This window comes from Ambystoma mexicanum, chromosome 4p, assembly GCF_040938575.1.
Source record: "Ambystoma mexicanum isolate Mex_15411 chromosome 4p, UKY_AmexF1_1, whole genome shotgun sequence".
Lineage (NCBI taxonomy): Eukaryota > Metazoa > Chordata > Amphibia > Caudata > Ambystomatidae > Ambystoma > Ambystoma mexicanum.
In genome coordinates, this window is record NC_090927.1 from 106,090,085 (window position 1) to 106,103,548 (window position 13,464).

Here is a 13,464-nt window from a genome sequence, read left to right on the forward strand (position 1 = left end):
AAGCCATTCTCCTGGGGGATGTCAACCTAGGGCTCCGGGATAGTAAGGACGTAGCAGCAAAATCCCTCGACTCTGCCCTCAAGGCACTAGGGTACAAGAACACCATACTTATCCCAACTCACACCGAAGGCATAACGTTGGACTGGATAGCACAGCACAACTGTCCACTCATCATCACTGGAAACACTCCTACCCCATGGTCTGACCACCACATTATCACCTTCAGCATCCTCACCGCTGGTTCCCCAGCTACCCCTTCACCCCAACCACTCCCTCCCTGCCTCGCCAGAAGCTCCCGCCAACTCACTAAGGAGAGATTATTGCCCTTCCTCCAAGGCCCAGCCTTCAGACCACCTTTCTCTTCAGACCCTGAAACACTCGCATCAACCTATGATACTGCCATCAAAGCAGCCATCAACACCATTGCCCCACTCAAACCTCGAAAATCCAAACCCACTGCACATTCCAATTCTTGGTTCACGCCGGACCTCCTCTCACTCCGCAACGAGAAAAAAGCCACACTCACACAGTGGCAAAAGTCCCACTCCGAAAAAGATAACATGATCTTCAAAGCCCTTTCCACCAAATACAAAAAGGCAATCACCCAAGCCAAAGCCAAATCCTTTGAATCCAGAATCTCGGAAGCCCAATCCAGTACTAAAGAAATATTCGCCATTTTCAGAGAACTCGAAACACCCACTCCCGCCCCCCAGAATTTCACCAAAGACAAGGACTGGTGTGACGAAATACAGAAGGCCATGCAATCCAAAATTAGCCTCCTCAAAAACAAAATACTAGCCACTAAACAAGCCCTACCGAACAAGCACATCCCAGTCCCACCGCCTGCCCCTGATCCCCCCTTACCCTTCTCCTTCAAACCCATTCAGGAAAAAGATGTCATCAACATAATGAGGAACATTAAACCCTCTAACTGCAAAGGTGATGCTTGCCCAGCCTCCATTATCAAAACTGCGCAGAACCGCTAGCTCCCTTCCTAACAGCCTTTGTAAATGCCTCCTTTACCACAGGGATAGTCCCTGCCTCCCTCAAGGAAGCCTGGGTCCGCCCTCTTCTAAAGAAGCCAACGCTCGATCCCACCTCCCCCAATAACTACAGACCCATCACCACTGTCCCTTTCCTCCTCAAAATACTGGACAAAGCAGCCTACCTGCAGGTTCAACACTTCATTGAAGAGAACAAACTCCTTGGTCTCCGCCAATCTGGCTTCCGCCCCAGACACGGAACAGAAACAGCCCTACTTGACTTGAAAAACCAGATGGACGATGCGAGAGACTTGGGAAAACCTGCACTTCTCCTACTCCTAGACCTCTCAGCGGCCTTCGACCTTGTGGATCATGGCATCCTATGCCACCACCTCTCCACCACGGCCAAATTCTCCCCTGAAGCCACAGCGTGGATCACCTCCTTCTTACAAGACAGAACCATGCAAGTATTCTCTGACTTAGCCGCCGCATCACCAACCATTATACCCTGTGGGGTGCCCCAAGGCTCCTGCCTCTCCCCCACGCTATACAACATTTTTACACGCCCCCTCTTCCTCATCCTCGACGCCATGGGCATCTCATACAACAACTACGCCGACGACACACAAATCCTCATCACTCTCACAGGTAACTACAACACCGACTCCCTGGCCCTCAACAACCTTTACAATACCATCCAAGCCTGGATGGCAGACAACGGTCTATGCCTCAACTCTGACAAGACGGAACTCCTCCTGGTAGGCTCTCCCGACACCCTAAAGAATCTAGATGCCCAATTCAGTCACTTCACTATTGATTCCATTAAAACTCCAGTCTCCGACTCAGTCAAAACCCTGGGAGTTTATCTGGATTCTAGCCTATCCATGGACAGACAAATCAATGCAATTGCCTCTGCAGCGGCATATCATGCCAAACTTATCAATGCAGTCAGACCCTTTCTCTCCAAAGAGAACTGCACTAACATAGCCAGAGCCATCACCGGCTCTAGGCTAGACTACTGTAACGTACTCTTTCTAGGAACCTCTAAAAAAAACCTAGAGAGACTACAAGTAATACAGAACAACGCGCTCCGGGCAGCCCAAGGTATTGCAAAAAGAGAACACATCTCTGAGGCCAGAAAACTAGCCCACTGGCTCCCAATAAAGGAAAGGATATTATTCAAGCCCTGACATCGACCCACAAGTGCATCCACCTCACTGCGCCTGCATACCTCTCACAAAGGATACACCCTGTCTCAACCACCTGGCCAACCAGATCACCCTACACCAGCATGCTCTCAGTGCCTCTAGTAAAAAAAGTAAAAGCGGGCGGATCCAGCTTCCCTTACCTTGCGCCCTCGCACTGGAATGCCCTACCACACACTATCCGTGGAGAGGCCTCCCTCACCACCTTCCGCAAAACGCTGAAGACTACCCTGTTCACATAAGGCTAGACATACTAGCACGATTACCCCATGTATATTGTATCATATGATCAAAAGCAATATCTGTAACAACAGTATGTCATCCTGCAACATTTACAATGTGTCAACAACCGCTATCTTACCTGTACCATGTAACTAAGTCATTGCAAGTAACAGCGCCTCAATGCCCCTGGGCTGTTTGCGCGCTATATAAATGTAAATAAATAAAATAAATAAATAATTGGTAAAAAAAAGGACTTTGTCCAGTTCCTGAGTGTACGGAATTATTGTACGCATACTCTGCGATCCACAGAATGTCTTTCCGATTCCCCTCAGACTGATGTAGCATACAACGGAGGTACTGTTCAAGAGTCTGGTTGGTCCTCTCCGTTTGACCGTCGGTCTGAGGGTGGTGACTGGTCGAAAGCCTAACATCAATTTGTGCCAGTTGGCAGCATTTCCTCCAAAAATGTGAAATGAATTGACTGCCCCGATCTGAAATTAACACTGAAGGAAAGCCATGCAGGCGGACAACATTTTCAAGGAATTCCTTGGCCAGGATTGAAGCTGAAGGTATCCCTTTTAAAGGAATGAAGAGGGCCATTTTAGAAAAAAGATCTACAATAACTAGAATGGTATTGTAACCTTGGTACGGGGGTAAATCCGTGAAGAAGTCTAATGACAAGGTATGCCAAGGGGTAGGTGGTATGTCTAATGGTTGCAATAATCCAGCAGGTTTTTTCTTTTGCCCTTTATTTTGTGCGCAAATGCCACAAGACATGACAAATGACTTGACATCCTTTCGCCAGGTAGGCCACCAAAATTGCTTCCTAATTTTAGTTTCGGTTTTTGCAATACCCGGATGCCCTTCTATTAAGGTGTCATGGTAATGGGAAATGACAAGTTCCTGTAGTTCCTTTTGCGGTAAAAATAGCCGGCCTTGGTAATAAGGTAAATCATCGATGACAGAGTACTCTGGACCTTTCTTTGCCCAGTCCTGTAGGGCAACGGAATCAAAGAGTTGATGGATCTTGTTTTGAATGTTCTCCAGTGTCTGTATGGAAGTCAGGCCAAGGATTCTCTGTTCCGGAATTATGGGTACGGGTTCTAAAGTTATTTCTGCTTCTCCCATTCCAATCCGGGACAAGGCGTCTGCTTTACCATTCTTACAACCTGGTCGATAGGTTATTACAAAATCAAACTCGGCGAAGAACAATGCCCAACGGAGTTGGCGCGAAGATTGGGCTTTGTCTGTCATCGGTGATGACCGTGATGGTATGTCTGGCACCCAGTAGATAGTGCCGCCAAGCCTTGAAGGCGGACTTGATGGCCAGCAGCTCCTTGTCGGTTATGGCATAGTTTAATTCGGGGGCTGAAAATGTTCTTGACCAAAACGCCACTGGGTGAAGCTGGTTAGTGTCGGGATCCTTTTGGGAAAGGACTGCTCCCATGGCTGAACTGGATGCATCTGTTTCCACTATGTAGGGAAGCTCGGGGCGCGGTGTCTTAATATGGGAGCAGATGTGAATTTAGCTTTTAACTCTTGGAAGGCGTTCTCGGCTTCCTCTGTCCACACAAAGCGTTTGTTTTTTCGCAATAGTGTTGTGATCAGATGTACAATGTGCGAGAAGTCCGGGATAAACCTGCGGTAGAAATTGGCAAAGCCAAGCATGCTTTGAACTCCTTTGACTGAACTTGGCGAAGGCCAATTAAGAATGGCATCCACTTTTCGTGTATCCATCCGGATTCCTCTCGGGGTCAGAATAAATCCAAGGAATTCCACTTCCGTAGTGTGGAAGATGCATTTTTCCAGTTTAGCATATAATTTATGCTGGCGTAACTTCTCTAGGACTGCTCGGACGTGTTTTACATGCTCAGATTCTGATAAAGAGTATACTAAGATGTCGTCGATGTAAACGACCACACAAACGTCGATAAGCTCTCGGAGGACATCGTTCATGAAGAACTGGAAGGCTGCTGGTGCATTGCATAGTCCGAAGGGCATCACCTGGTACTCAAATAGTCCGTACTTGGTGCGAAAAGCAGTCTTCCATTCGTCACCCTCTTTGACACGTACCAGATGATATGCCCCCCGAAGGTCTAGTTTCGTGTATATACAAGCGTCCTTCACCTGCTCTAGTAGTCTGGGATCAAAGGCAGTGGGTATCGATTCTTGATGGTTATCTGATTCAGTGCACGGTAGTCTATGCATGTTCTAAGGTCGCCTTCCTTTTTCGGTACGAAGAACAAAGCTGAAGATGCAGGGGATTTGGACGGGCGAATGAAGCCATTAGCAAGGTACTGGTCTAGGTACTGGCGCAAATGAAGATTTTCGGGTTCCGTAAGGGCATAGATTCTGCTGCAAGGTGGTTGTGCTCCAGGTACAAGATCTATTTGACAATCATACGATCTGTGAGGTGGTAAGGTGTTTGCCTGTTCCTTTTGGAAGACATCCTGAAAGTCTTGGTATTCAACAGGTAATTGCATGGCTACTGGAATTACTGGGGCCAGGACTGAGTTTTGAGTTTTCCTTGGGTAGCAGGTGTGAGCACATTCTGGGAAGGTTAGTCTCTTCTCTCGTCAATCAATACAGGGATTATGTTTTTCCAACCAAGGTATCCCCAGTATCAGCTGAAACTGTGGGGCCTTGATTAAGTCAAACATCATAGCCTCTCGATGCCCATCTTGACTCAGCAATGTCATCTCTGCAGTGGAATGAGTTACGGGTCGAGAGGCAATTTCCGTTCCATCTACAGTGGTGACAACATCGGCCGTGGTCTTGCGGATGAGAGATAGATTCATCCTGGAAGCCAATTCCCAGTCCAAGTAATTTCCTATGGCTCCACTGTCTACGTACGCCTTTACCGCGTGCATGCGTGATGGCTGCTCTGGATCTACAAGGACCATGGGTATGGTGAAATGCGAGGTCAGAATGTCCTTCTTTAAGCTCGGCAAGCGGACCTCTACGCTTGCCTGGCGTGGTCGTTTCCCGAGTCAGATTTCACATGGTTTTCGTCTGCTGCTCCTATAACTTTCTTGGGTGGTTTTACAGGGCAGTTCCGTAGAAAATGACCAGCAGTTCCGCAATATAAACATAATTGCAGTTGCCGTCTTCTATCTCTCTCCTTTTGGGTTAGGGGTCCTTTAACCCCCCCGATTTGCATTGGTTCTGAGACATCTACTCCCTTGGAGCTTACGTGGGTTTTAACCAACACCCTGTTCTCAAACTTGGTTCGGTCAGCCTTCCTGGTTTGAAGTCTGTGATTGAGCTGGACCACTAGATCTATATATTCAGCACAGTCTTGAGGCGGGTTCACGATTTGGGCCAAAACATCTTTGAGTTCTCCTCGAAGTCCTCGATGGAATAATGTGATTCGCTTGGCTTCAGGCCATTCGGTTTCCACTACTAATCTATTGAAAGTTGCAATGTAAGATAAAAGATCCTGGTTACCTTGACGTAGGGATAAAAGTTTGTTGTCCAAAGCCTGTCCTCGGGAGTGTCAGGCAAATAGTCTTTCCATGCTTGTTCGAAAACCCTGGAAATCTCGAAGAATCGGGTCATCCTGGTTAACTAGTGGAATGGACCAATCCGCCGCACTGCCGCTGAGATATGACAGTAAAAAGGCTACCTTGGCCTGATCGTTTGGGAAAGCTCCAGGTCTACATAAAAAGTGCAAGCGGCATTGATTCATGAATGTTGCAAACCCTTTTGGGTCTCTGGCAAAGCGTTCCGGGGGAGCCAAAGGAACGGCTCCAGGTAAATTTATCTGCACCGGGTTACTCGATGGTACAGGAGCTGGACTTGCCCCAAGTCCTGGTAGAGGTGTTTGTCCAGCCTGGCTCTGTAATAGTTGTCTGGCCAACTCATCAGTTTGTTCTTTTGACACTATCAGTTCCCTCCTGAGGGCATTGGTTTCTTGGCGGGCGGAATGCACTTCGGCCCTTAATTCCCCTAATAATTGGGCCAACTGATCAGTTTCCGAGGTCTCCATGATGCCCAGGTGGGTATTTGTGGGTAGGCTTTGCGTTCTGTTACGCTCACCTAGTTCCCACGGGGGCGTCGACCGGAACTGGGCCGCTGTTAATTCCACCAGCGTGACGTGTAGCGCCGAGATGACTGACTGGACTGGCCCGCTCAGCCGAGTTTGTCTGGCTCGCAAGAATATTCTTCTGCAAAGGAGAAGAGGAATTAACCACCCGTGGAATTGAGTGTCAACCCACCTTCCCCACTCTCGTTGTCTTCCCACTGATCACTCTTGATGTCCCCTCCTTAGTCTCACCTGATGGTTTGGAAGGATGAGCTCTCCATCCTGCGTCGACCGCAGTGGCGCGTTGATGACCAGTTACTTCACTGGCGTAGAGGAATTGGTGAGTTCCAGTATTGACTCTAAAGTCCAATTGTTCATAAGAGTTCAAATGTCTGCTCTTCACTCTGTCCGATTCCTTGCAGGTTGCCGATTAATCCACTCAAAGAGTTCCAAATGGCACTCGGTAAGATTCAGGTAAGTCTATTGTGTTCTTCCCCTTAGGGGCTGGGGTACGGCGATGAAGCAGAGTTGACTGTGCTGACTCGAGATGAGGTGGGACCCCCGTGGTAAATCAGGTAAGTTTTGTGGGGGGTAACTGGTATTGTCCTTGCTTTCTCCCCTTGCTCACCTTGCTGTCTTTGTCTCCTTAGGTGTCGGAGGGCGGCCGCGAGATGGAGAGAGCGTGATGGAATGCTGAAGTACCACCAAGCAGGTGAGATCAGCGCGGCGCCGTAGGAATGCAAAGCGATGCTTCAAAGACTTCTGTCTTTCAGTTCCGTGGCGAAATGGATCAGGATTCAGGTAAGGATTAAAGTTAAAACTCCTGTTCTAACCTTTATCCTTTTTGTCTTCTTGTTTCAGGAGTCCCAGGACTTAAGCGGGCGTGGCTGAAGACTGGAGCTGCTGAAAACACGGTGAGCGTTACGCTGCAGCAAGCAGAATAACGCGAAGCACGTGTGGCTGGCGTGGTTTAAATAGCCTTGGAAGAAGATCCAGGTAAGTATTCTTCCACAGCCCCACTCAAGTAACAAAATAGTCCCTTCAGTAAAATAGTCCCTCCTAAGCCTCATTTGGCTTGAGTCTTCCTGCAGCATGGTCTGCCTCTGGTGAGTATGCAGCATGGTCTGCTTCAGGTAAGTTATCAATAATGAGCCTGGCGCCCATGGCGCCAGGACTGACTTTATCTTTATGAGCCTGGTGCCATAGGCGCCAGGACTGTACCCAAACAGCCCCTAACTGGGGCTTTTGGGCATGCTCCAAGTGGCATGATGCCTGCTTCCGGGGCTGCTGGGCCTGGTCTGGTCTTCCGGGGGCAGGCATCATGACAATATTACCCACATGGGAGGATAGCTTCTTTCTTTCAGTGCCAGCCCACCGCAGCTGCACGCTTACCGGCAGTATAAAAGTGTCTTCCTCTGCTCTGGGAATTGCAGTGCAGTGCGTAACATGGAAGCCGCTGGTCCCTGTTTCTGAGCATTGGGAGGAGTCCTCTTGGGCTGTACCACCGGTGTGACCAGCTATGTCGTCCCATGGGGCACTGTCGCACAGCCCGACACCGGGCTTCTGGAGTTAGGTCTAATGCAGCGGCCGCGCGGGCACTGCACCACGCTTGGGGTCTAGGTCTCACGCCGTGCCTCGGTGTGGGGGAGTAGAGGGTTGCCTCCCACTACCCTGTGCGGGTGTTCAGGCGTCTGCGCTGGAATCACAGACACCCTCCGAGTATTAGATTAGCCCTGTGAGGTTTGGCGAGCCGTTTCCCTCGGTGCGAAACAGTGTTATAGGTGTGATGTTATGGACGGGGGGAGGCCTCTGGCATTATGTCCCGCTTCCCCCGTCTGCAAGTGATCAGGCCGCGTCAGTGTTTGGTGAGTATCGCAGCGCGGCAGGGACGCGGGCACAAACAACACGACCACTCTGATAGATGCTTAAACCAGGACTGGCGCCGTGACGCCAGTTCCGGTGGTTCCTTTATTTTCCATGTCACGTGACCCGGAACTAACGGGCACGTGACACCACATTCCTCTCCAACTTGGAGATGTTTTTGCACAACTTTTTAACAACAATATTCGTAATAGGGCATAACTTGTTTAACCATTTCAGTGTCTTTGTTGGCGGGTTTTCCGTCTGAAGATTCCATCCACCACATATCCTTGAAGACGGGTTGACGGTCGGGGTCTTTCTCTCAGAAGGTATCGAGTGCTGCTCCTCTCAGGCGTGTTTGTTTCTGGGGTTACACGCTCGCCCGGGTTGTCTAACTGGAGCCGGGCTTCGGATGATGGTGTAGTGGCCCGGGCCCTGGGCAGTGCGTGGCCTTGAGGAGTGTGAGGTGTGGTTGCATCGCTCCTTGGGGACATCGGTTGTTTTTCCCATAGTTCAGCCGGCACTTTCCTGAATTGTGATACATTCCTTGTCACGGTCTCGCTCCCTCGGGTGGCGGTGACCATACTGTGGTTTGTTGCGCTGACTGTCCATGGTTGTAGTTCAAAGTTGAGCGACATCTTCTTGGGTGCTGCTCGGTTTCTGACAATGACTGTGTCACCTGGTGTTAGCTCTCTGTGACGGGCTCTCCTGGCAAGGCTTTCTTGGTCGTTTCGCTTCCGTCGCATCGCGTCTATGGCTGGGATGTCTGGTTCGGGGGCTACCCATAGGGGGTGTATGGGAAGCTCCGCTTGTATCGGTACCCCTAGTAGGAGGGCAGCGGGGCTGACGCTGGTGGATGAGTGTGGGGTTTGTCAGTGTGTTCTTAGGAACCGGTAGACGGCTCTTAGCCAGGGATGTCCTTTCTCTTTGGCAATGCGAATTACCTTGTTCAACGACCCCATGAATCTTTCTGCGTCCCCGTTTGCTTGAGGCCATCTGGGGGTGATACGCTGGTGTTTGACGTGGTGGGTGGTCATAATTTCGAAAACAAAATGTCGACAGACAAAAATGTCGACAAAAAAATGTCGAAAAAAAAAATGTCGACTTTCGTTTTTTTTAATTATATATTTATTTTAGGGGTTCGGGAGTTAAAAAAAGGGAAACATTTTTAAAAAAATTAAAAAGGGGGGTTGGGAGGGAACCCCCCCATTTAAAAAAAAAATGCATTGAAAAAAAAGTCGACATTTTTTTTTTCGACATTTTTTTTTCGATATTGGACATCGGTTGTTTTTCCCATAGTTCAGCCGGCACTTTCCTGAATTGTGATACATTCCTTGTCACGGTCTCGCTCCCTCGGGTGGCGGTGACCATACTGTGGTTTGTTGCGCTGACTGTCCATGGTTGTAGTTCAAAGTTGAGCGACATCTTCTTGGGTGCTGCTCGGTTTCTGACAATGACTGTGTCACCTGGTGTTAGCTCTCTGTGACGGGCTCTCCTGGCAAGGCTTTCTTGGTCGTTTCGCTTCCGTCGCATCGCGTCTATGGCTGGGATGTCTGGTTCGGGGGCTACCCATAGGGGGTGTATGGGAAGCTCCGCTTGTATCGGTACCCCTAGTAGGAGGGCAGCGGGGCTGACGCTGGTGGATGAGTGTGGGGTTTGTCAGTGTGTTCTTAGGAACCGGTAGACGGCTCTTAGCCAGGGATGTCCTTTCTCTTTGGCAATGCGAATTACCTTGTTCAACGACCCCATGAATCTTTCTGCGTCCCCGTTTGCTTGAGGCCATCTGGGGGTGATACGCTGGTGTTTGACGTGGTGGGTGGTCATAATTTCGAAAACAAAATGTCGACAGACAAAAATGTCGACAAAAAAATGTCGAAAAAAAAAATGTCGACTTTCGTTTTTTTTAATTATATATTTATTTTAGGGGTTCGGGAGTTAAAAAAAGGGAAACATTTTTAAAAAAATTAAAAAGGGGGGTTGGGAGGGAACCCCCCCATTTAAAAAAAAAATGCATTGAAAAAAAAAGTCGACATTTTTTTTTTCGACATTTTTTTTTCGATATTGGACATCGGTTGTTTTTCCCATAGTTCAGCCGGCACTTTCCTGAATTGTGATACATTCCTTGTCACGGTCTCGCTCCCTCGGGTGGCGGTGACCATACTGTGGTTTGTTGCGCTGACTGTCCATGGTTGTAGTTCAAAGTTGAGCGACATCTTCTTGGGTGCTGCTCGGTTTCTGACAATGACTGTGTCACCTGGTGTTAGCTCTCTGTGACGGGCTCTCCTGGCAAGGCTTTCTTGGTCGTTTCGCTTCCGTCGCATCGCGTCTATGGCTGGGATGTCTGGTTCGGGGGCTACCCATAGGGGGTGTATGGGAAGCTCCGCTTGTATCGGTACCCCTAGTAGGAGGGCAGCGGGGCTGACGCCGGTGGATGAGTGTGGGGTTTGTCGGTGTGTTCTTAGGAACCGGTAGACGGCTCTTAGCCAGGGATGTCCTTTCTCTTTGGCAATGCGAATTACCTTGTTTAACGACCCCATGAATCTTTCTGCGTCCCCGTTTGCTTGAGGCCATCTGGGGGTGATACGCTGGTGTTTGACGTGGTGGGTGGTCATAATTTCGAAAAAAAAATGTCGACAGACAAAAATGTCGACAAAAAAATGTCGAAAAAAAAAATGTCGACTTTCGTTTTTTTTAATTATATATTTATTTTAGGGGTTCGGGAGTTAAAAAAAAGGGAAACATTTTTAAAAAAATTAAAAAGGGGGGTTGGGAGGGAACCCCCCCATTTAAAAAAAAAATGCATTGAAAAAAAAAGTCGACATTTTTTTTTTCGACATTTTTTTTTCGATATTTTGACTTTCAACATTTTTGTTGTCGAAATTATCACTGTAAACCGTTTGACGTTGGTGTCTCTGAAGAAATCTCGTAGTTCTTGGCTGATGAACGATGGACCATTGTCGCTCTTCACCTTTCTTGGAATTCCGTGTGTCGCGAAGATCTTTTCCAGCGTGAGGATCATGGTTTCCGCGTTTGTGGATGCAACGTGTTCTACTTCAGGGTATCTGCTGAACTCATCTATTACTACGAGTAGATATCCTTCTCCAGCAATCGTACAGTGATCCATGCTAACTGCGTCCCATCGTCTTTGGCTTCTCGGAGCACTGCAGATGGGTTCTGGGTTTTCTGGTCTTCTGGATGCTTGGCATACGGCGCATGATTCCACTAGCTCTATCACTTTTTGTTGTATGTTGGGCATCCACATCCTGGATTTAAGGTACGCTGTAGTCTTGATGATGCCTTGATGTCCACTGTGAGCCAGTTGGATGGCTCTTTTCTCTAGCAACTCGGGTACTACAATGCGATGGCCTTTGAGGAGCACGCCCTCGGGGGCAACGGAGAGTTTGTGTCGTATCCCAAACAGTGCTCGGAGTTTGGTTTGGGCTGATGTGGTCCGTTGAGCTAGGGACGTGAGGTATGTTCTCCAGTTGCCTGATTGGATGGCGGCTGTGGTGAGCTGCAGGATGGCGTCTGCCTTAGTTTCTTCGGCTATCTCTTGTACGGTGAGGGCGCGCGGACGGGCGCAGGCAACTATGTGGCATATGTGTTCATTGGTTTCCTTCGAGTGGTGTTGTTCTCCTTCGGTGGCAGGCCTCGGGTGGCGGGATAAGTAGTCCGCTGGGTTGTCGGTCCCAGGGCGGTACTCAACTTCTATGTTGTAGGGCTGTAACTGCAACATCCATTTCTCAATGCGTGCTGGTGGATGGGGAGCAGAACCTCGGAATATCGGGATTAATGGTTTGTGATCAGAATAGACTTTTGCTTTCTTTCCGAGTAGGTACACCTTGAAATGGCGACATCCCCAGAGGATGGCGAGGGCTTCCTTTTCTATGTGAGCATAGTTTTGTTCTGGTTTGGTGAGTGCTCGGCTGGCAAAGGCAATAGGGAATGTGTTGCCTTCATTGTCTGTTTGGGTTAGAACAGCTCCTAGGCCCACGGGGCTGGCGTCTACCAGTAGTTCAGTTTGTTTGTCTATGTCGAAGAACGCCATGGTTGTGGACGCTGATAGGGTGTCTTTAATTTGCTGGAATGCTTGTTGGTGGATTGGTGTCCACTCCCATTTCTGGTCTTTCTTGGTCAGTTCTCGGAGTGGGCTTGCAATGTTGGCAAGGTCCGGAATGAACCGCGCACAGTATGTCGCCATCCCCATGAAGCTTCTCACTTCTGTCGCGGATTGGGGGGCCTTCGTGCTCTTAATGTCACTTACTTTGGAGGGGTCCGGGGACACGCCTTTGGCACTGAAGATATATCCAAAGAAGCTTATTTCTTCCTTTGCAAACTCACACTTCTCTGCATTAAGTGTTAGGCCGGCTGTTTCCAGTCTGTTCAGGACGGCTGCCAGGCGTCTGTGGTGTTCTCTCTCATCTGATGCAAATACTAGGATGTCATCGCTGATGTTCGTAGTGCCATCTAGGCCAGTGATTACTTTGCGGATCTCATGCTGGAATACTTCAGCGGCTGGCGATATCCCGAAGTTGAGTCGCTTGTATCTCATTAACCCCAGGTGAGACGAGAATGTTGTGATATATCTTGAGTCTTTGGCTAGTCTGAGTTGGTGGTAGCCAGATCTTGAGTCTAGTTTGCTGAAGATGGTAGCTCCAGTGAGATCTACAATGAGTTCGTCTATAGTTGGGGTTACGTGGCGTTCTCTTCCTATCGCGGCGTTGGGAAGTCTCATATCTATACAGATTCTTACCGCGTTGGGCTGTTTGGGTTTTTGGGCAACCACCATTGGCGACACCCACGGGGTCGGTCCCGATGTCTTTTCGATTATGCCTGCTTCTTCGAGTTTAGTTAGTTCTTTCTCCACTGCTTCTCTTAGGTGGAAAGGTATCCGTCGGTGTCGTACGGCTTTGGGCTCTATAGTGGGGTCTATGTGGAGCTTGATGGTGCGTCCTTTTAGGCATCCTATGCCCTGGAACAGTTTTTTGTGTTGTTGTAATAGATCATCAAGTTTGCTGTGTTGGAGGTTGAATGCAAAATGGATTAGTTTTAGTTTTTCTGCTGTCTTGCAGCTGAGCAGGGTCTCACAGCCAGCGTCCACTACATAGATGCGCGCCTTGCAGTTAGTGTTCTTGTGGGCGAAATTTGCCTTGAAAGATCCTTGTACGGG